Below are 24427 nucleotides of genomic sequence, written 5' to 3'. Positions count from 1 at the left end.
GAAGCTATTAGTTAGAACAACAAAAAAAACTTAGTCCAATGGAACACATAGATATAGATACAAATATCTATTTATGTTCATATCTATGTATTAGTAGATATAGACATCAACAAATCTATTTCAAATATATACATACACTATATTGATCTATATATATATTTGAATCTATATATACCCCATTTCATCTTTTCTGGAATAATTTTAGAATATAAAAATCAAATAAACCTTAGTATCTAATGTTAGCTTATAAAATATGTTGTTGTTACCTTTTTATAGTTTATACAGTGATTATAATGGTGTTTGTGGTATAAATTCTTTAACTAGTGTAGGTGAAATTATTTCTCAATAAAAGTTGAGAAAATTAGACTCTAAAATGTTTTTGTTATATATAATTCCATAGACAGTGTAGTTGTAAGAGTCAGACATAACTGAGTGACTTTCACTTGCACTTTTCATATCAGGTTTCCCTGATAGCACTGTTGGGAAAGAATACGCCTGCAATGCAGGAGACCCTGATTCAATTCCTGGGTCAGGAAGATCTGCTGGAAAAGGGACAAGCTACCCACTCCAGCATTCTTGAGCTTCCCTTGTGGCTCAGTTGGTAAAGAATCCACCTGCAATGTGGGAAACCTGGGTCGATCCCTGGGTTGGGAACATCCCCTTGAGAAGAGAAAGGCCACCCACTCCAGTATTCTGGCTTGGAGAATTCCATGGATTGTATAATCCATGGGGTCCCAAAGAGTTGGACACAACTGAGCAACCTTTACTTTCATATATATACAAGTAAATATAAAAATATATATAAAACATTATCCTTTATGTTTTGCATTACAAGCTCTTAAAATGTTTTTACATAGACAGATTTTTTTCTTGACATAATGTTTTTTATGTCTTTTGAGCTAAAAAGTGCTCATTTGAGTCAAAGATTATATTACAATGTGATTATCACCTCTAGCTGATCAATTTTCTCTTTACTTTATTTCTAAATCGAGGTATAGATATTTGAGTTTTCCCTATATTTCACTGATTACATTATATGCCATATCAATTGTTTTGACTGTTTCAAAACCTTTTGAAAATTTTATACAAACTTTTATCTCTGTTGCCATCCCAACCTGCTCTCTTTTCATTAGATAGCCTAGCTTTTTAGAAAACAAGTATTGGGCTATTCCTCTATGAAAGTACAAATATTTTCTTACTGTAGAATTGTAAGGGATTATATTGGTGTTCTTCCCAGATTCCCGCTGGTCCCTTTTATGTTTTTGTGCACAACTACTCTGGCATCTGTGTGCTTCACATGCATCTCATATAGGACTCCCTTTGGATGACTATGACAGGTTACTTAGCTTGCTTTTCAGAGAAAAGTGCCTAGGAATTTTCATTGATGAAGTGAAGGGGAAGAACAAGGATTTAGCCAATAACTGACTAGTTGGGGTGATCAAAACTCAACTCCATTTTCTAGTCATGATTTACACTCAGGAGCTTCCCCAGAGTGGAAAGGGAAGGTGGAAGCTAGGGTGTGGTCTCTTTCCTCTAACATTTCTAGTGCTCAACATCATTCTTCCACCAAAATTCCTGGTAATTCCTCATTTTACAAGCTGACTCTGTAGAATCAGTCTTATGATCCAAACTTTTCTCTGAGATGCCACAGAAATTAATATCCATGTTAAACTAAATAAAATCATATATATTATTATGTAATATATACGATATATAATATTATGTACAGACAGTCTCCAGTTTACAATGGTTCAATTTAACATTTTTTTGACTTCATTATGGATGGTGCAAAGGTGATAACACATTCAGTAGAAACTGAACTTCAAATTTTGAATTTGATCTTTTCTTGGGCTAGTGATCCATATGAGATAGATGCTCTCTCATAATGCTGGGCAGAGGCAGTGAGCTGCAGCAGCCGATCAGCCATAGGAATCACGAGAGGGAACAACCAATACACTTATAACCATTCTACTCCCTTACAACCATTCTGTTATTCACTTACTATATGATATTCATTAAATCACATGAGATACAAATACTTAATGATAAAATTAAAGTGTTAGATGAGTTTGCCCAACCATAGCCTAATGTAAGTGATAAGAGCACATTCAAGGTAGATAAGGCTAGGGCTATAATGTGTTTTTAACTTATGATGTTTTTAACTTATAACAGATTACCTGGGCCTATATACATGGATTTGTACCCAAACATGTACAGTAAATTAATATTTGACTTGAGATCCAAGAATAGTCAATGGAGATAAGACAGTCTTTTCAAAAATGGTGCTGGGATAATATGATAACTCACATGTAAGAAAATGAACTGGACTCATAACTTATACCACTCAAAAATTAACTCAAAATGGCCTAAAGATTTAAATATAAGACTTGAAATTATAAAATTTCTAGAAGAAAACAGCAATGAGATTCTTTGACATGAGTCTTAGTAATGATTTTTTGGATATGACACCTAAAGCATAAGCAATGAAATAAAAAATAAGCAAGCAGAATTATATTGAACCAGAAAACTTCTGTACAATAAAAGAAACCAACAGAAATTGAAAATAAAATCTATGAACCAGCAAAAATATTTACAAGCCATATATATCTGATAATGGGTTAATATTCAAAAAACATACTAAAAATTCATACAACTCAATAGTAAACAAACAAACCAAATCAATCCACTTGAAAATGGGCAACGGACATAAATAGACATTTCTCCAAAAAATATATACAAAGGAACAACCGGCACATGACAAGATACTCAACATCACTAGTCATTAAAGAAATGCAAATTAAAACCATAATGAGGTAGCATCTCATGCCTGTCAGGATTGCTTTCATCAAAAAGACAAAAGATAACAAATGCTGGCATGGGTGTAGAGAAAAGAGGACCACTCTGCACTGCTGGTATAAATTGGTATAGCCACTGTGGAAAATGGTATGGAGGTTTCTCCCAAAATTAAAAATAGGACTACTATGTGCCTCAGCAATTCTCCTTCTGGTAATATATACAAATGAAATGAAAACACCAACTTGAAAAATATCTGCACACTTGTGTTCAGAGTAGCATTATTTATAATAGTGAAGACATGGAAACAACTGTCCATAGACAGATAAGTGTATAAAGAAGATACAAGTATATGTGCATGTATAAATACACACACACACACACATATGTTGTTAAAAGAGTAAATGCTATGAGTTTTTATCACAGAAAGAACTTTTTTCCCCTTTTAAAAATTGTATTTGTTTGAGAAGATGGATGTTAGGTGGACCTATTGTGGTAATAATTTTATATGTAATTCAAACTACCATACTGCATGCCTTAAACTTACACAGTGATATATGTCAGCTATTTCACAATACAAGTGGGGAAAAATCCCATGCTTTTAACGCCTTTTCTTTATAGTCTTCAGAGAAGGCAATGGCAACCCACTCCAGTACTCTTGCGTGGAAAATCCCATGGACGGAGGAGCCTGGAAGGCTGCAGTCCATGGGATCACTAAGGGTTGGACACGACTGAGCAACTTCACTTTCACTTTTCACTTTCATGCAGTGGAGAAGGAAATGGCAACCCACTCCAAAATTCTTGCCTGGAGAATCCCAGGGACAGGGGAGCCTGGTGGGCTGCCGTCTGGGGTCGCACAGAGTCGGACAGGACTGAAGTGACTTAGCAGCTTTATAGTCTTGAGAAAAGAAAATTGTAGAACTAGAGCATTTCACTTTTGCATAGTTTTAGCTTGGGAGTCATTCTCGATGGCCAGACACATTTTAGACTTTCCAGGCAACATATGATCTCTGCTGCAACTATTTTGCTATTATAGTGAGAAAGAACCCAAGGACAGCACTCAACAAGTGGGTATAGCTGTGTTTCAGTAACATTTACTTACAAAACAGGAAGCTCCAGGTTCATCCATCTCATCAGAACTGATTCAAATGAATTCTTTTTTATGGCTGAGTAATACTCCATTGTGTATATGTACCACAGCTTTCTTATCCATTCATCTGCTGATGGACATCTAGGTTGTTTCCATGTCCTGGCTATTATAAACAGTGCTGCGATGAACATTGGGGTACATGTGTCTCTTTCAATTCTGGTTTCCTCGGTGTGTATGCCCAGCAGTGGGATTGCTGGGTCATAAGGTAGTTCTATTTGCAATTTTTTAAGGAATCTCCACACTGTTCTCCATAGTGGTTGTACTAGTTTGCATTCCCACCAACAGTGTAGGAGGGTTCCCTTTTCTCCACACCCTCTCCAGCATTATACAGAGTGAAGTAAGCCAGAAAGAAAAACACCAATACAGTATACTAACACATATATATGGAATTTAGGAAGATGGCAATGACGACCCTGTATGCAAGACAGGGAAAGAGACACAGATGTGTATAACGGACTTTTGGACTCAGAGGGAGAGGGAGAGGGTGGGATGATTTGGGAGAATGGCATTCTAACATGTATACTATCATGTAAGAATTGAATCGCCAGTCTATGTCTGACGCAGGATGCAGCATGCTTGGGGCTGGTGCATGGGGATGACCCAGAGAGATGTTATGGGGAGGGAGGTGGGAGGGGGGTTCATGTTTGGGAACGCATGTAAGAATTAAAGATATTAAAATTTAAAAATAAATAAATAAAAATAAAGACTTTTTAGGTAAACTGGAAAAAAAAAAAAAACAACAACAACAAAACAGGAAGCTGGCTAGTAGGCCATAGTGTTCTGACTTCTAAATAAGATTATAAGATTAAGTGCCTTCCACATGAGGAGTTGCATATTAAGTATTTACAGAATATAGAAATAATTGTTAGCGTTTTTAATTCCCATTAAAATGAATGCTGCTGCTGCTGCTAAGTCGCTTCAGTGATGTCCGACTCTGTGCGACCCCACAGACGGCAGCCCATGAGGCTCCCCCGTCCCTGGAATTCTCCAGGCAAGAACACTGGAGTGGGTTGTCATTTCCTTCTCCAATGCATGAAAGTGAAAAGTGAAAGTGAAGTCGCTCAGTCATGTCCGACTCTTAGTGACACCATGGACTGCGGCCCACCAGGCTCCTCCGTCCGTGGGATTTTCCAGGCAAGAGTACTGGAGTGGGGTGCCATTGATGAATTGTAAAAGTGATTATTTTTGAATCATCCTCTAACATCACTTGATATTTGGGTAAGAATTCTATTCTCCTTTTGGGTACAAGTCAATCAATCTAACAATAAATATAAAACATCTATTATGCAGTAGATGTAGATAAATATATAAAGTAGATAAATATATAAAACATCTATTATGTAGAATTATCATTCTACTGGTGTACATCCAGGTGAGGACACTTCACTGGTTTTAAGTTTTCCTGCTCTGACTTAGTATATGTATTCCTGAATGTTTCACATTCCATCAAATTACACTCAACATACAGCAATGAATGTGGTAAAAATATAATTTATCACCTAAACTGAGGCACTTTTAAGAGTGAAGCAAGACACTATTCCTAATCACACCAGAGACAAAGACAAAACCCAGGACCATCAGGGGTAACTCTGAATTTCAGATCACCTTGTTTATGGGAAAACAAGTTGGAGGAAAAACACCTCAGAACATGCACAAGTCGGTATTAAAAGGATAAGATAAACATAACTGATCCTTGTGGGAGATGATCTGGACCACTCAGGCAATGCATTCTGGTTAGAAGCTGCCCCTGCAATGCCTATTTAGGCATGACAATAACAATCTGGAAGTCCTGACAGCAGTTTACTTAGAGTTCAATCTACCCAGTGCCTGTGAGGACAGTGCAAAATTGGAGTCCTGCATTAGTGGAACTGCCATTCAGGTTAACACAGAGGACTGTGCACCCCGTGGGTGGTCAAGAGTTGCTCAAGGTTGAGAGTACACCCCTCTGTGAAAGAAACCCCAAAGGCATTTTTAATTTTGTTGAAATACAGTCCAAAGATGCATGCCTTCAGCAAAACACACTTACTTGCCTTTTCCTGTTGGAAATTTTAACCACATCTCTATGATTTTAACTTTTCTCCCTTAGCAAAGATTGTGAATGAAACAATGAAACTCCTACGTTTTCGTGATGTTTCCCTATTTGGTGTCATGCATAGAAAATCATGTTACCAAAAAGGGCTGTTTACAATTAACTCTAGGTAAAACAATACATCGAAAAAACATTCTTTAAAGAGAGATCTGTAGATTCACATGAAAGAGAGCTCCCTTGTACACTTTGGTCTGTCTTTCAAGGCTTCCCTGGTGGCTCAGACAGTAAAGAGCCACCTGCAATGCAGGAGACCCAGGTTTGATCCCTGGGTAGGGAAGATCTCCTGGAGGAGGAAATGGCAACCCACTCCAGGATTCTTGCTTGGAGAATGCCATGGACAGAAGATCCTGGCAGGCTGTGATACATGGGGTTGCAAAGAGACACGACTGAGCAACTAACACTTGTGCCTACAATAATATTTTGTAAAACCTTTGTATAATATCATAACCAGGATATTGACATCAATATGATCCACTAATCTCAATCAGGCTTTCCTGGTTTTACCTATATTTATTTGTGTGTGTTCATTAAGTTCTACACAAATTTATCATATGTACAGTTTTCTGTGCCTACCATCACAGTCAAAATCCTGAACAGCTCCAACACAACAAGAATTACTTTTGCTGCCCTTAAAAGCACCTCACCTCCCACTTCTTTGGCTTTTCACCTCTATCATCTACCAATTGTTAGTCTGTCTTTTAATTCCGAAATGTTCTTATTCCAAAAATATTATATAAATGATATTATACAGTGTGTAAACTTTGGGGATTAGCTTTTTTTTTTTTTTTTTTTTGCTCATCATAAATTCCTTGAGATCTATCCAAATTTTTGCATGTATCAATAGCTTGTTTGTTTTGTTGTTGATTAGCATTTCACTACATGGCTATAACATATATGTACACATAGCAAGGCATTCTTAACCATTCACTAGTTGAAGAAATTCTAAGCTTATTCCAGTTTTTGTCTGTTATACACAAAACTAGAATAAATTTTTCTGCTGGATTTTTTGAACATGTTTTTATTTTTATACTGATCAATGCCCCAAATTACAATTGTTGAGTTGTATGGTAATTATACAGGGCTTCCACAGTGGCTCAGTGGTAAAGAATCCTCCTGCAATGCAGGAGATGCAGGAGGCTGGGGTTCGATACCTGGGTCAGGAACATCTTCTGGAGGAGGAAATGGCAATTCACTCCAGTATTTTTGCCTGGAGAAACCCATGGACAGAAGAGCCTGGCAGGCTGCAGGCCTTGCAAAGAGTCAGACACAACTGAAGCAATTGAGCATGTATGCATGGTAATTATACACTTAGGTTTACAAGAAACTGTCAAACAGTTTTCCCAAGTGGTTGGACCACTTTTAGATTCCCACTATCCTGCATAAGAGATCTAGTCCTCTGAAAACTTTACACTGTTTGGTATTTAAAATAATTTTAGCGATTTTGGTAGGTGTGTAAGGATACCACATCGTGTTTTTAATTTTCATTTCTCTAATGGCTAATGAAGCTAAACATTTTAATGTAATTATGTGCTGCTTGTACATCTTCCTTAAGTGTCTATTCATTTAATTCATCCATCTTTCAATTATTTCTGTTGTTTTGAGAGTTCTTTATATTCCAGATATTAGTTAATTGTTGTATATGCAGCCTGGAAATATTTTTACCCAGTCCATAGCTTATTTTTTCATTCTCTTCACAGAAGATTTCAAGAACAAAATTTTTTAGTTTTAATTGCGGGTTGGGGCTAGTTTAACAGTTTTTTTTTTTTCTTTTTCTTGTATATGACTTTTTTTTTTTTTGGTTGAGAATTATAACTTTTTAGTTAGTCATTACCCCATGATTTTCTCTTTTTTTCCTAGAAATTTTTATAGTATATATTTTAAGTCCATTATCCTTTTGCATAAGATTAAAGATTTGGGTTAAGATTTGTTTTGCCTATGGATGTTTAATTGATGTAGCACAATTTGTTGAAAAGACTATGCTCACTCCCTTGAAAAAGTTGAAAAAGAAAGAAAAAGTGAAGTCGCTCAGTCATGTTCTATTCTTTGCGACCCCATGGACTATAGCCTACCGGGTTCCTCCGTCCATGGGATTTTCCAGGCAAGAGTACTGGAGTGAGTTGCCATTTCCTTCACCAGGGGATCTTCCCTATCCAGGGATCAAACCGGGGTCTCCCACATAGTAGGCAGATGCTTTTACCGTCTGAGCCATGATAAGAGAAATGGTCGAAAAGTTTTGTCAAAAATCAGTTGGACATTTTGGTGTGGGTCTATTTCTGGGATTTCTTTTCCTGTTTCACTGATCTATATGTCTGTCTCTCCTCCTATGTCACACTGTTTGATCACTCTAGATAGAGTACATCTTTACTGTTGGGTAGAATAGTTCCTCCTTCTTCATTCCTCATTGTCAAAGTTGTTTTGTCTATTCCAAATTTATGAATGAGTTTATGACTATGTCTCCCTTTGATTTTTACAGAAATGACATATTAACAGTGTAGATCAACTTGGAGATAACTGACATCTTTACTATATTGAATATTTCAATCAATGAATATGTTTCTCTTCTATGTAGATGTTCTTTGATTTCTTTCATTACAATTTTCAATTTCCAGCATCACAACAGGAAATATTTTTAAAAGTATGTTCTTAAATATTTCATTGTTTTTGGATTTTTGTAAATAGTACTGTATTAAGTTAGCTGTGGGATTGTTTTACTATCTTTTAATGGCACCAGATTTGTTAATGATGTAACAGTTTAATTCGTGAGACTGAATTGTCTTCTATTTTATTGACTGTGGTGAGAAATTTATCAATATTGTTAGATTTCTGAGAAGCGTTTTACTTTAACTTATTTTCATATTTTACTATTGCCTTTCTGAAATTGATTTTGTTATTGTTAGAGATGTCACGCTATATGATTCCAGTGCTTTTAGATGTGTTAAGGTTAATTTTATGACCCTGGCATTGGTATGACTTGGTGAATGTTCTATCAGCATTTAAGAAAAAAAAAAAAAGCTTCATTTTGCTCTTTAGGTGAATATCAGTTCAGTTCAGTTCAGTTGCTCAGTCATGTCTGACTCTTTGTGACTCCATGGACTGCAGCATGCCAGGCTTCCCTGTCCATCATCAACTACTGAAGCTTATTCAAACTCATGTCTATCGAGTCGGTGATGCCCTCCAACCATTTCACCCTCTGTCTTCCCCTTCTCTTCCCACCTTCAGTCTTTCCCAGCATCGGGTTTCTTTTCCAAGGAATCAGCACTTCACATCAGGTGGCCAAAGTATTGGAGTTTCAGCTTCAAAGTCAGTCCTTCCAATGAACGCCCAGGACTGATCTCCTTTAGGTCGGACCGGCTGGATCTCCTTGCAGCCCAAGCAACTCTCAAGAGTCTTCTCCAACATCACAATTCAAAAGCATCAATTCTCCGTTGATCAGTTCTCTTCATGGTCCAACTCTGATGTCTATACAAGACTATTGGAAAAACCATTGCTTTGACTAGATGTACCTTTGTCAGCAGAGTAACGTCTCTGCTTTTGAATATGATGTCTAGGTTGGTCATAGCTTTTCTTCCAAGGAGTAAGCATCTTTTAATTTCATGGCTGCAATCACCATCTGCAGTGATTTTGGAGCCCAAGAAGATAAAGCTTCTCACTGTTATCACTGTTTTCCCATCTATTTGCCATAAAGTGATGGGACCAGATGCCATGATCTTAGTTTTCTGAATGTTGAGTTTTAAGCCAACATTTCACTCTTCTCTTTCACCTTCATCAAGAGACTCTTTCGTTCTTCACTTTCTGCCAAAAGGGTGGTATCATCTGCCTATATGAGATTATTGATATTTCCCTTGCAATCCTGATTCAGCTTGTGCTTCATCCAGCCCAGCATTTTGCATGATGTACTCTGCATATAAGTTAAATAAGCAGGGTGACAATATAGAGCCTTCATGGACTCCTTTCCCAATTTGGAACCAGTCCATTGTCATGTCTGGTTCTGACTGTTGCCTCTTGACCTCCATATAGACTTCTCAAGAGGCAGATTAGGTGGCCTGATATTCCCATCTCTTTAAGAAATTTCCACAGTTTGCTGTGATCCACACAATCAAAGGCTTTTGGGTAGTCAATAAAGAAGAAATAGATGCTTTTCTGGAACTTTCTTGATTTCTCAATGACCCAACAGATGTTGGCAATTTGATCTCTTATTTCTCTGACTTTTATAAATCCAGCTTGAACATGGAAGTTCTCAGTTCACATACTGTTGAAGCCTAGCTTGGAGAATTTTGAGCATTATTTTTGCTAGTGTTTGAGATGAGTGCAACTGTGTGGTAGTTTGAACATTCTTTGGCATTGCCTTTCTTTGGGATTGGGATGAAAACTGACCTTTTCTAGTCACCACTGCTGAATTTTCCAAATTTGCTGGCATTTTGAGTGCAGCACTTTCATAGCATCATCTTTTAGGATTTGAGATAGCTCAACTGGAATTCCATCACCTCCACTAGATTTGTTCATAGTGATGCTTTCTAAGACCCGATTGACTTCACATTCCAGGATGTCTGACTCTAGGTCAGTGATCACACCATCATCATTATCTGGGTCATGAAGCTCTTTTTTGTACAATTCTTCTGTGTATTCTTGCCACCTCTTCTTAATATCTTCTGCTTCTGTTAGGTCCATACTGTTTCTTTCCCTTTTTGTGCCCATCTTGGCATGAACTGTTCCCTTGGTATCTCTATAATTTTCTTGAAGAGATCTCTAGTCCTTCTCACTATATTCTTCCTCTGTTTCTTTCCGTTGATCACTGAGGAAGGCTTTCTTATCTCTCCTTGCTATTCTTCGGAACTCTCCATTCAGATGAATATAATCAGAAGTTAAGTTTTAAAATGGGTAATCAGGAGTTAAGTTTTAAAACTTTAACATTTAAATAATTTCCTAATATCCAATATTATTTTATCATTTTATTTCAAATATGAATACTTCCCTAAAATTCAACTTGACCTCTAAATTATCTACAGGTATAAAATAAAGTTTATTTTTATATTAAATCTTACTTTTAAGTTTCAATCTCACAATACCTACTGGCTTACTACATATCTCATCCTCTTCTAATTTTACTACACCTGAAATCAGAAAAGCAAAACAGAAAAAATACATCAGATAGTTTAAGATTTCTCCTAGACTCACCAAGGTATTCCAGAACTACTTCAAGAATATAAATATCTGTTAATATTTTTAAAACTTAATTTTGAGCTAATGACATGAATTTACTGAGTATGTTGTAGCCACGTGTTCTGGGAAACAGACTCACTCAAAAGGACAATGCAGATGGTGGAGTGCAGTTTATTACACCGGTGGGCCCAAGGCAGAGTCTCCTCTTAGCTAAGGACCCTGACCGGTTTTTCTGAAAACCTTATATACCTAAGTATACGTGCCCAAACCCACCTCCCCAAATTCCCTGAAACTAATCTGAACAAAGGAAAAGAAATATACAATCAGAGTTAACCCATGATTCATATGCCTTAAGCCTAGGTAGTTAACAGTTGACAATTATTAATAGGCCTTTGGTCATACCCCAATAAGCATAATAGAATTTATGATTCTATTCAGTTACACAGATAATTAGGGTATTCTTTTAGGCGACAGAAAGTCTAGGTATGAGCCCGGGGCTCTTCCATCCAGGGGGCCTGGTTTTCCAGTAGGTATGTCATTTCCATAGATACTGGGCATATAGCTCAAAGTCCACTGTCCGGCCCAAGCTGGAGCCCTGCTTTCAAGATAGAGCCTGTTCTGTCTGTTTCCTCCTTCAAGTATACTCGCAAATAGTTGAAGAGAAGCTATGAAAGATGAAATCGAACAGTGACTTTCTATTTCCGTCTCGTGTAAGTCTTTTAGATAATAGAAAAAAATCTATGCAATGTATTATATTAGAATATGGTAACTTCATATTCTGCAATTTCATATTTCTGCAATATTCATGCATATTTTAAAGTTAAGCAAAAACATGGCAGTCTTATTTTAAATTTTTGATCATTTAAACATCGAATTTACATCAAAATCACAGTTATATGTATTATTTTCATGCTTATACTCTGTATCCCCTCCCCGGCAAGAAAGGTAAAATTTGGTCTATAAAATGGTTTTGTTTATATACCTTCTAAATTTTCATCACATGTTTGATTACTTAGTATTTTTCTAAGAACTACTAGCATTTAATCCTTGTAATCAAGTTGAGGAATATGTCATTACTTCTTTTTTCTTTAGAAAAGTCCTTGAAATAATTCTAGAAAAACTTCCATGCTGTTAACCAGTGTAAGAGCATTTATAAGGATAGATGTGTTTGTTTTGATATCAGTACACAAGCTTTTATTATCCCATTTTCAAATTTAATATAAGTACTTAAAAACTGTAAATAATAGAAGACAAGACGTTCTGAAACTTTTTATGTGATATATGGAAGTGTTTGAAGTATTTCAAAGTATGTTTAGAACTTAATTTTTAAAGAGGAAATATTAGCTATAGTGAGGAACTAAATGAAGGTTTTAATAAAAAGCAAAAGAAGGAAGATCAATTTGTAATTAATATATGGGTTTGCAGTATATCTAGTAGAGATTTACCTATTGAAGTGTAGCAGCTTTTGCTTATATTTTCACTGCCAAGGTACTAACTCATCTTAAAAATAGGGTTTGGCCTCTGGATATTTTTTTTTTTCATAAATAAATGTCCTGAATTTTAGATGAGAATTTTACATTATGAATGTACTGTACAGAACATTGTGTCAAGGATTATAATAAATCCTTCTTCAAATTTGAATCTATAAGGGATGGAACACATACATTAAGGAAAAAGGAAATATCCATTATGTGGTACTTTAACAAATCTTTATTGACCTCTAAAGATATAGGTTTCCCATCTTCAATCACATTATGTGCACAATTATTGTTCTTACTACTTTACATTAGAACACATATATATTTAAGGTGATTTTTCTTTAAAATTGTTAGAATAATACCTTTAGAATATGATAATATGTTCTTTTTCATTGAAGTTACAGATCATATTCAATATTTTTTGTCCAATGTCAAAATCTCAATAACTTAAAAACATAACATAGAAATGTATGAAAACTATATGTTTATTAAAATAAAATTATGAAAATATCTGTATTACACAGTTTGGAAGCTTGAAATTCAAATTCTAATTATTTATGCCAAAGTAAAATAATATACATATAGAATTTTTTGAAATGTGTTTAAATCTATTTTATGTTTAAAATCACATAAATCGACACTATTTGAATTTGTGAAACATATAATTAGACAATATTTCATGTTTTAATATCCCTACCTTTACTATATACTATTTTGTTGGCTGTTCATGGGTATTAAATGGAATCATCCACTGTAAATTCCAAATTTGCAATACATTTGCTAGAAGAGTAGAAAATACCTACAAGAGAGTGTTAATAGCCTCAGTAGGGAAGCCAGAGGTCCCCAGTTGGCAGGAGGAAACAAAACTTCAAGTGGCAGATTTTTTTTTTTTTCTTTTCTCTTCTAATCCTGTGTTGTCATGGTGACACCTGGTTCTGCCTAACTTAACTTTATCTCAAACCTTGAGCTAACCAATGTGTTTTTCTCATGGAAATACATCCCTCAAGCTATGTTGATGAACTATGTATTTGCTTGGAAATCTGCCTTTCTTCAAGATTCATGTCAATTGTTTTATGGCCAGGGATGTCTCAACTTGTGCCAATGCTATCTCAAAATGCATGTTGTGCTGGAGGGGCCTGGTGCAACTCTCTCAGTTTTGATGCATTTCCTTTCTCTAATTAGCAGCTTGCCAACAGGTATAAAACTCCTCACTAAAAACTAGCAAGGAGGCACTCTTTCTGTCTGTCCCCTTCTGATGTCTATGTCAGAAGCTGTCTCTATCTCTTTTATACTTTAATAAAACTTTGTTACACAAAATACTCTGATCAATCAAGCCTCATTACTGGTCCTGGATCAAATTCCTCTCCTCTGGAGGCCATGAATCCCGAAATTGGTCATGGCTTATAGCAGCAACCTTTCATACATAAAAAGAGATGTGGACCATAAAGCAAAACTCAACTTCTATTTGTATTTTTTTTAACAAGTAGTAATTCAAAAAAGTCTGTGGAAATGATACAAAGTGAAGAATTTAGTCTGCAAATGTGATACATTTATATATAATGTGATCAAAATGTGGTTAAAAATCTAATTTCATTGCTAATTGTTTTTTCAAATGACATAAGGCTCAAAATCTATTATTTTAAAATAATTGTTATGTGAACTTTTTCTCTATTGTAATCGTAAGCAAGCTACTATAGATGTAAAAACTTTTAAAACAGTGAAATACAACATAAGCATTATGCAATAATAGGAAATTATGTTAATTCTTTTCTTTTGTTCAGAGTGTTTTCTGTAAAAGAAATGATCGGTTAAATTTTTACTAGCAATGATGAGAGATTTGTGATCTCCCATTAATTTCATACAACTTTCTAAAAATTTTCAGGAGATTAAAACAAGGAACTAAAACCAAAGTGAAACAAAACATATAAAAATAAATTTACTCTGTTAAGATAAAGCATCTTAAAATATTAAATATACCTGATAATATGTTGAAAAATTTTTTAAAAATTTTTAATGAATAGCTATAATTTATTGAATTCCTATCAGATTTTAAGAACCAATAAACTATCCTTGGATGAAATATCTCTGAGGCTCTTCAGTCCAATAATTTTGGGGGTACTTGATTTACAATTGAAAACTCTTCTCTGTTTCTCTCTGTCTGACTTTCTCTGTCTCTGTGTCTGCTTATCATTCCCTCTCTGTCTCTCTCTCTGTACATCAGTTCAGTTCAGTTTGAAGAAGGAATTCATAGGGCCTGGACTCCATCTTAGGCCTGTTCATGCTGATCATGCTCAGCCACATTTCCAATAGACTCTGAACTCTGTGTTTAGTGCCTATGAAAACAACAACAGAAGGATAAGACCCCCTCCAGACAGGGGAACCTTGAAGATCGTATCTAGGTTACTCATCGCCTAAGAGAAAACATACACTAATCACCTCTTCTTCCAGACAGGCCGTAAATTTTTCTCTATCAGTCGGAGTGTAACCTTGGGTTTATCGATTATTGGCTAATTGTTTGACTGTTTGAGCACATGAGCAAATAGCATGTGAATGATGGGGTTATTGGGATCATATTTTCCTTGGTTTATGTAAGTCTCAAGGAATTTGGAGTGGTGGGTTCAGACACATACACACGGGGTATAAAAGATTTTCACAAATGCTGGTCGGGATCCTTGGCTAAGAGGAGACTCTGCCTTGGGCCCGCCGGTGTAATAAACTGCACTTCACTATGTGCATTGTCCTTCTGAGTGAGTTTGTTTCCCGGAACCCGTGGCTACAACAAGTTCAGTCTCTCAGTCATGTCTGACTCTTTGCAACCCCATGAATCACAGCACACCAGGCCTCCCTGTCCATCACCAACTCCCGGAGTTCACTCAAACTCACGTCCATTGAGTTGGTGATGCCATCCAGCCATCTCATCCTCTGTCATCCCGTTCTTCTCCTGCCCCCAATCCCTCCCTGCATCAGAGTCTTTTGTACACAATGTTGTTAAAAGATAACAAAAATGTTGTTAAAAGATAAACTGTGGCACATTTAAAAAATTGAGTCTATTTAAGCAAAATATGCTTGAAATAGGGTAACATCCAATCTAGCCTACAGAAAGGAGCTCCAAGGAGCAGTACAAAATGAAAGACTTGTATAGACAGAAGGGAGCAAGAACAAGAAAATTATATTAGACAAAAAAAAAAAAAAAAAAAAAAAAAGAAGAAGAAGAAGAAGAAGAAAGAAATGTTCCTTATTGCAAGATTTTTTTTCTCTTGTAGAATGACAGGCATCTATCAGGCAGGGAACCTAACTGATATTGATCAGGTGATTCCTGATTGGGAGAGTTGAAGCTATAAATTCTTGGTTTGGTGATATGGGGCTTAGCATAAATGATTCCATTTTTAGCCTATTGTCTTGTTTTAACAATACATGCATATATACAACAGCTGTTTGATTTCAAACCCATGCTTTTTAACTTCTGCAAGATAGTTCCTCTTCTCACATTTTATCTATGTTGTTTCAGCAATCCTGTGGCTTTCTATGTTATATACTCACATACTCATCTCAGTTTGACAAAAAGCACAAATAGCCTCTTAAGAGATCTTCCTGCTTTCCAGGTCATCTTCATTCACATTATCCTCTTTATTATCATGAGAGTGTTATTTTTAAAATGTAAATTTGAGCATGTTTCTGTGCTCAGTTCACCTTCTCAGTGATACTTCAACCTGTCCTCAGCTTTGTTATCCCAACCTTGCATTTTATAAGATAGCAATGTTAAAATGTTTGAAACACCAGTATTCTCTTTCTCCCTTAACCTTTTTCTTCCATCGTCATCCTTGCCACTAAATAAACACAGGCACCTGTGTGCACGTGCTTACCGCTCACAGCTCTCACTTTGGCTGGCTTATCTTCCATGTTACCTTTTGCAGTATCTTGCTATTCTTTAAAACTCCAACATGCATTTCTCCACTTGAATATCATGTTTGATATACTAAATATGGTTAAATGCCTATCTTTCCTTTCAAGATATTTCTTTTTCTTTGACTTTCCATAGTGTGAAAATAATATACTTAGATGTATCTTTTTGACATTTATCCATCTGAGCTTCCCAGGTCTGTGTTTTGCTGTCTGACGTTATCTGGGGGAAATTCTCAGTCTTTGCTTCAGATAGTTCTTACATTTCTCCTTTTCTTCTCCTTCTGGTATCCCCATTACCCATATGTCACATCTTTTGCAGTCATTCCACAGTTCTTGAATATTCTGTTTGGTTTTTTTTTTTTTTTTTCAATCTTTTTTTTCTGTTGCTTTTCAGTTTTGTAAGTTTGTCTTGACATGTCCTCAAGTTCAGAGGTTCTTTCTTCAATCACATCAGTCTACAAATAAGCCCATTAAAGCCAATCTTCACTTCTATTATAGTGTTTTTGATCTCTAGCATTTCACTTTGGTTCTTAAAATTTTCATCTCTCTGCTTATGTTACCCATCTGTTATTGCATGTTGTCTACTCTTTCCCACTAAAACACTTAGCATATTTATCATAGTTATTTTAAATTGCCAGTCTGATAATTCCAACATGTCTGCCAAATCTGACTCTGGTTTTGATATTTGCTCAGTTTCTCTGAACTGTTTTTTAATCTTTTAGTATGCCTTGTAATTCTCTGTTGAAAGCCAGACATCATACAATAGGGTAAAAGGAACCCAGTATTGATTCTATGGAGGTTTTGTACTTGTGTGTCTCTGCTCTGGTAAACTGTGATTCTCTGCATCCTCCTGTGAGTCTTCCAACTCCTCAATCCTTTAGTCATATCTGACTCCTAGTGACCTCATGGACTGCAGCGTTCCAGGCTCCTCCATCCATAGGATTTTGGGCAAGAGTACTGGAATGGGGTGCCATTGCCTTCTCCACACAGATATTATAAGAGATGCTAATTTTCCATTTAGGCTTTTATTTGTTTTTAGGACAGAGAGATGTCTCTGAAATTCCTAACATTCCACACCAGAAACTGGAAGTAAGAGCTTTTTTGGTGCTTCCCCCCAACCCAGCTCAATAAATATGCATTTATGTTATCTTGTTTCTGGAAGCTGTGGGTTGTGGGTGGGTTAGTTGCTTAGTTGTTTCCGACTCTTTGCGACCGCACAAACTGTAGCCCATCAGGCTCCTCTATCCGTGGGATTCTCCAGGCAAAAATACTGTAGTGGGTTGCCATTCTAGAAGCTATAGATTAACCCCAAAATTATTCATATCGATTTTTAATAAAACTTTGCTTATTGTATTTTCCTGTTCTATAGTATATAAGTATTTTGAGGATATTTATTGCAGCTTTATTCGTTATTCTAACATTGGAAATTAACTCAATATTTGATGGTGGTAAATTATTTTGGAACTGAGTTAAATATAAGTGATAGTTATATTAAAAGTGATTATTTTGTTATAAGTTTATTAAGCTTAATTAGGGCCTAGATATTTGTAAATTTATTTTAAATTCAAATAGGTCTTCAGTCAAGATTTGTATTACATAATTAAACAATCTCCCAGTCCCAATACCTTCCACTACTTAAGGTTTATTTCTTGTTCACATTCACAGATGATTGTCTGAAGGCTCTGATAAATTTGAGTTTTATTGAGAATCACAGGGTAACAGAATTAAACATCTGGGATATTTCAGGTAAATAAAACTTTTGCCCAAAATTGACACACTTGGGAACAATTCATCTTTTTTTGGTCACAAATGTCACATGACCATACTGAACTATAAAAAGGAGTATATGTCAACTTACTATATGCTGAGAAGGAAAAAATAAATACACTTTCAGTTTTTCTAAACAATTATGTATTACGCTATGTATTTTTAAACTGTCTCTACATGACAACTTGTCCCTAGGCTTTGCTCTTAAATGTGAACATTGGGACATTTAAATTTTTCAAGTATTTCTAATTACTATTTTTATTATTTAAAAATTTATTTTTTGCATTTCCCTTCTTATTGTATAATAGTAGGGAATATTAAAGATCTTAAATTACCATTTGATTACGTACCATATTTTAACCTAAATCTGATGAAATAACAGCTGTCTCCATGAATTTGATAAAAAGTAATTTCAAATAATTGATTAAGATCTATAGATAATATGCTATGATGAAAAAGAACATTGTAAAAGAATTCAGCAATGGAAATGAAGCAATACATCTAATAATGAAAGGCCCTTGGGCACATTATTTAACCTTTCTGGATGTCATAGAATGATATTTATAAAAAGACAGTGGATTAAATGATATCTTTGGTTCCTTAGCAGAGAAATTCTGACTTGGTAATGAAGGCATAGTATATGCTTGTAACTTACTTTTACTTGCTCTGTTTATAAACTGCTGAACACTGAATTCTCTGTATTCCCTCGCCTGTTATCTAAGTTTTAACTTTTCTTATATTAATTAGAAGAAATTAAAGTGGATTAGCATAATAGTGATTTTCATAGTCTACATTTGCCAGGAAATACAATATCTAGAAAACTAACTCTTCATATATTATCTTTAAAAAATTTACTCATTAGGGGACTAACCTTTGGATAGTTACTTTAAATATAATTCAACAAATAAGTTTTCAGTCACTCCCAATAATTTTAGGTAGCTTTAAGTCTTTGCTTCTACTAAGAATTAATTATACTAAAATGTGTGACAGACATTCATGAGCTACATATTTATATAAACTGATTTTTATCAAATTTATATAAATGATAAATTAAGAGAATTTAGACTCAGCAGTAAAGAATCTGCCTGCAAAGCAGGAGATGCAGGTTTGATCCCTGGGTCTACAAGATCCCCTGGAGAAGGGAATGGCAACCCACTCTGGAATTCATGCTGAGAGAATCCCATGGACCAAGGAGCTTGTTGGGCTACGGTCCATAGGGTCGCAAATAGTCAGACACAATTGAAGCAACTGAACATAATACTATTTCAGCATTGAGTTGGGGGAAGTGATTGAAAAAAACTGATTCTTTACCTTTTCCTAATTGATAAATTTAAGCAGAAGGAAATTGGGTTATATTATTATTATCATTTATAAAAGAAGTTTGAAAAGCACATATCAATATTTTAAGGTATTCTTCACAATTTGCACATTAATGACATATATTTTTAAACATTTTTGTTTTAGAATCAATTCACAAGTCAATGTTCCACATTATCTTGCCATAAATTGTTGTGTATTCTGCATTAAATAAAGCCTTATTTTGGAAGTCTTAATATTCAGTGTAATCAATGTTTATAAGTTTATGTATTTGATAATTCTACATTTTTCCTTGACAATTTCCTTCTCACACTTCCTACAATAAGAAATTATTATTATTATTATTTGTCAGAAATTGAAAGACTTGAAGTGAAGTGAAGTGAAAGTCACTCAGTCATGTCCAACTATTTGCAACCCCCTGTACTGTACCCTGCAGGCTCCTCGCTACATGGAATTCTCCAGGCAAGAAAACTGGAGTGGGTAGCTGTTCCCTTCTCCAAGGGATCATCCCAGCCCAGGGATGGAACCCAGGTTTCCTGCACTGCAGGCAGATTTTTTACCATCTGAACCATCACAGAAGCCATATTTTCAAATAAATAATTTTTTCCAAAGAAGAATAACTACATTAGGTGAACTTATTTTTTTCTAATGAATAACTCTGATCATTATTTTAGAAATGTGAAAGCAAGAGCCCTTCAGTTTGACTTGTGAAATACTCTGCTTTATTACACTTGCAGTGGGCATAGGTATAGGTGAAAAAAGTTATGATTTCTATATGATAAACTTAAAATCTCATCTAATGCAAGAGAGGCCTGGAGAGTTAGTTCAACTTCTAATATGTGCTAATAATTATACTTTATTGTATATCCCTCCCTGAAATATACAGTACTTTTGTATTTAATCAATGTAATCTATATTAAGAAAAATATTTCATTTTTTAATCTAGAAGTATTTAAACCAACAACAATAAAAAATAGAATTTTTAACATTTACAAATAAACTAAGAATTTTCATTTTGGTTTAGTCATATTTTATAGAAATTAAACTTGACTCTTGAAGTTTTGCTATTTAATTGTTGCTATTACTCTCCTGCTGGTATGAGATATACTCCCTTTTTAATGTTTTTTCACTTGGAGGATAACTACAATATTGTGCTGGTTTCTGCCATATATCAACATGAATTAGCCATAAGTATTCATATGTCTCTTCCCTCTTGAACCTCCCTCCCATCCCATCCCACCTCTTTAGGTTGTCACTGGATTTGACGCTGGATTTGAGTTTCCTGTGTCATATGGCAAATTCCCACTGGCTATCCATTTTACATATGATAATGTATATGTTTCAATGCTACTCTCTCTAATCGTCCCACCTTCTCCTTCCTGCATTGTCCTTTTATAATATATTCCCCTAAACCTAGATGCTTATTCCCTGTTTGCATTTTAGCAGACCAACTCCAGAAAAGTTGGAGCTCTTGAACCAAACTTTACCAGAAAAAAACAGAAAAAGTAGCACCTAAGTGGAAACAAAGAAAGTAACATATATTTTCCGGTCTATTAGCTCTTCCTTGTTTTGCTTTCATTAGCTAACTGTGATAGCAATAATTCCCATTGCTGTATCTGGTTTCTTAGATCAAGTTTGTCACATAAGGGTAAATCTCTTTTTTAGGTGACTGACAGACAACTACTAGGAGATATCCAGTTCTAGGAGCAATCATGTGCTTATGTGTCAGATAGGCCTAAGTATGAGAGGAGATTAAACTATTATCAATAAGGCTAATGAGGATACCATACACAGTGCAATAATAAACATTATCAGAGGTTATTCCATTGTAGGACTAAAGGTACCTGATGATTTTAGTTCAGCATTTGCAGCTGAACTAAAATTAGATAATAAATTAGAGCATTTATGTTTTCCATGAGTCACTGATAGTGTTTTATCCACAAAAATCAGCACAATATGTTTTTCTAAAAGATAGTTTTAATGAGTCTTTTTTAGATAAATCACCCTTTGAATATTTTATTTATAGTGATCAATATGAATCTGTTGGTATATTGTGGAAAATTAGCTCAAATTATTTTCAATGATAAAAGGCTTACGGCCCCAATAGTCACAAAACCATTTTAGTTTATTTCCATAGTTCTTGAAACTTAATGAGAGCTTACAATGTCCCATATTTTATGCTAGGTACCTAACACACATTATTAAATTTTTTAATCCTTATTTTGTAAGGATGAATATTATGGGTGAGTATTATGCCTAGTTTCACCTGAAGAAGTTATTGAGTTTAAAAGAGCAAAGCAAGCTGTCTAAGTTTATGCACCTGGTAAAAAAAAAAGTAGGGTGGCTATGTCTGTGTAATCGGAATCAACAGTTTTCCAATATTTTTTCTTAGACTGAGAACACTTCTCTTTGTCTAGAGAAAATAACCTCATTAAAATTTAGCACTGTGTGCTGACCATGAAGTATGCAAAAAATTTTATATTTTTCAACTAAACTATGAGTTTTGCCAATACAAAATTGACACCTAATTTTAAATCTTTGAAAATATTTTATTATTTAAAATATTATTAAAGTCAAATAATTTCCTTGAAAAAATAAGATTCTTATGGTGATAGTCCCCTTAGTCATTTTCCCCTTAAATTTAATTTAAAAGGAATTAAAGGCAAATCTGATTCTGGAAGAAAAATGTTTTAACAACATACATTACTGAAAATACTAGATACATAGCCAGTTGTCATCTAAGATTTTTATAGTCAAAGTCTAAATGCTTTTAGCCATTTTGTAAGGAAAAAGAACACACTATATCAAAGGGATCTTTGAAACTATTTCTGATTATCAGTCACAAATTATAGAACAATTATCATATTCCTTTAGTTTAGTAAACTTAGTATATATATGAACACACAATTTGCTATTTATTTTAATGCAAGTATTTTAAGTCAGCAGTCATAAATTTTATCACTGTATTAATGAGAGCTATATAGAAATAGGCTTCATGAAGAATGTTCAGTATACATCAGTGGTACCAATATTTCATTCTTTTATTCACTTATCAAACCACTGATTGGCTATTTTTTCATTCACCCATTCCTTCCACTAAGCTAGTAGTAACTATATTTTAGGGTTAGAGGAGTTAATGACAAGAATTATTCAAAAATCATCTTTCTAGTTATATATTCATAGCCATATAAAGAAATCAATTTTCTGAAGATTCTAAATGTCTATTGATAAAATATGAACAGTTAGGTGAGTTAGAGCAGAGAGGTTTTCAAATATAGACATTGTTGATAGAAGCAGTAGAACACAATCTGGGACTCACTCAAGCTGAATTTGTATTAAATTTTATATTCATATACACATATTTATTCAGCAATAGACTTCAGCACTTCACATACTTGAAATGATTAAGAGCATAGGTCTATCCTTAATGAACAATGTACTTGTCACACCTACCTAAAGGAGTAGCTGTTGAACCTCTTGACTTCTACAATAACAGGAGGATTTCTTTGTCAAGCTGTGCATTGTTCAATTTACAAATGTCATCATATTGGTGTACTCAGTGATTGATATCTTTGTACTTCTTAACATAGTTAAAACACAGATCCAACATTGTAAGTTTGAGGGTTACCTGTAATAAATGTTAGAGGAACAATAACACATTCATTATGGTGTGCTAGTTTACACACAGGAATCAGTAGATGACTCTTTGTTGAACTTAAGTAAATAGCCACTTGACTCTACAGAAATAGTTTTTAACCTGAAAATCTCAGTGCAATGAAATACTGTTTTTTCAAGTAATCAGAGAAATAACTTAGAAATGGCAGTTTAAAATACAGAAAAGCTTGACAATCATTTAGTATCCTAAAGCACGCTTCAAATTCTAGAGGCAGATTTGGGGGAGGGAATAACAAATCAGATGTAACTTATTTTGCATAGAGTAGGGTAAGCAGTTAGATAGTGTATTAAAAAGCAGATACATCACCTTGCCCACAAAGGTCTGTCTAGCCAAAGCTATGGTTTTTCCAGTAGTCATGTATGGATGTGAGTGGGACCATTAAGAAGGCAGAGCACCAAAGAACTGATGCTTTCAAATTGTGGTGCTGGAAAAGATTCCTGAGAGTCCCTTGAACTGCAAGAAGATCAAACCAGTCAATCCTAAAGGAAATCCATCCTGAATATTCATTGGAAGAACTAATGCTGAAAGCTGAAGCTCCAATACTTTTGCCACCTGCTGCGAAGAGCTGACTCACTGGAAAAGACCCTGATGCTGGGAAAGATTGAGGGCAAGAAGAGAAGGGGCTGACAGAGGATGAGATTGTTGGATGATATTACTGACTCAATGGACATGAGTTTGAGCAAACTCTGGGAGATAATGAAGGACAGGGAAGCCTGGTGTGCTGCAGTTCTTGGGGATGCAGAGTCAGACATGACTTAGTGACTGAACAACACAAGGGTAAGCAGTATGCAGACAGGGGCCAATGAATCTGGGACTGGAAATTCTCTTTCATTTGTATCTGAGTATGGGTAATCCTAGATTTCTGCTCATTTCCTGCTTGATCCCATGTTCAAACTACTGTTAGTATATAATACCATAATTTGCATTTGTATATTAATGCCTACATAAAAGTGCTAGAAGAAAAATTCAAGAACAACCAGAATTCTAAAGTGAAGACATAATCTAAATTTCTTTATGTAAATAATTACTTTCAAGCCATTAAATATTGATGTTACATTAAGTAAAGCAATATAATAAAATGAGTAGTTATAAAT

At 34.9% G+C, this 24427-nt stretch overlaps 1 long non-coding RNA gene across 1 annotated transcript in view; it reads right to left on the bottom strand.

Annotated features, from left to right (window-relative positions):
* LOC105602770 (uncharacterized) overlaps nt 1-24427 on the bottom strand; it is a 115087-nt gene that overhangs the window by 46355 nt on the left and 44305 nt on the right. The window contains exon 2 of the long non-coding RNA XR_001021520.4: nt 23111-23285. This is a non-coding gene — a long non-coding RNA (uncharacterized LOC105602770). The remainder of the gene's footprint in view (nt 1-23110; nt 23286-24427) is intronic.

This window comes from Ovis aries, chromosome 17, assembly GCF_016772045.2.
Source record: "Ovis aries strain OAR_USU_Benz2616 breed Rambouillet chromosome 17, ARS-UI_Ramb_v3.0, whole genome shotgun sequence".
NCBI lineage: Eukaryota > Metazoa > Chordata > Mammalia > Artiodactyla > Bovidae > Ovis > Ovis aries.
Note: the sequence above shows the minus strand (reverse complement) of the source record. Positions and strands in the feature narration are given on the sequence as shown.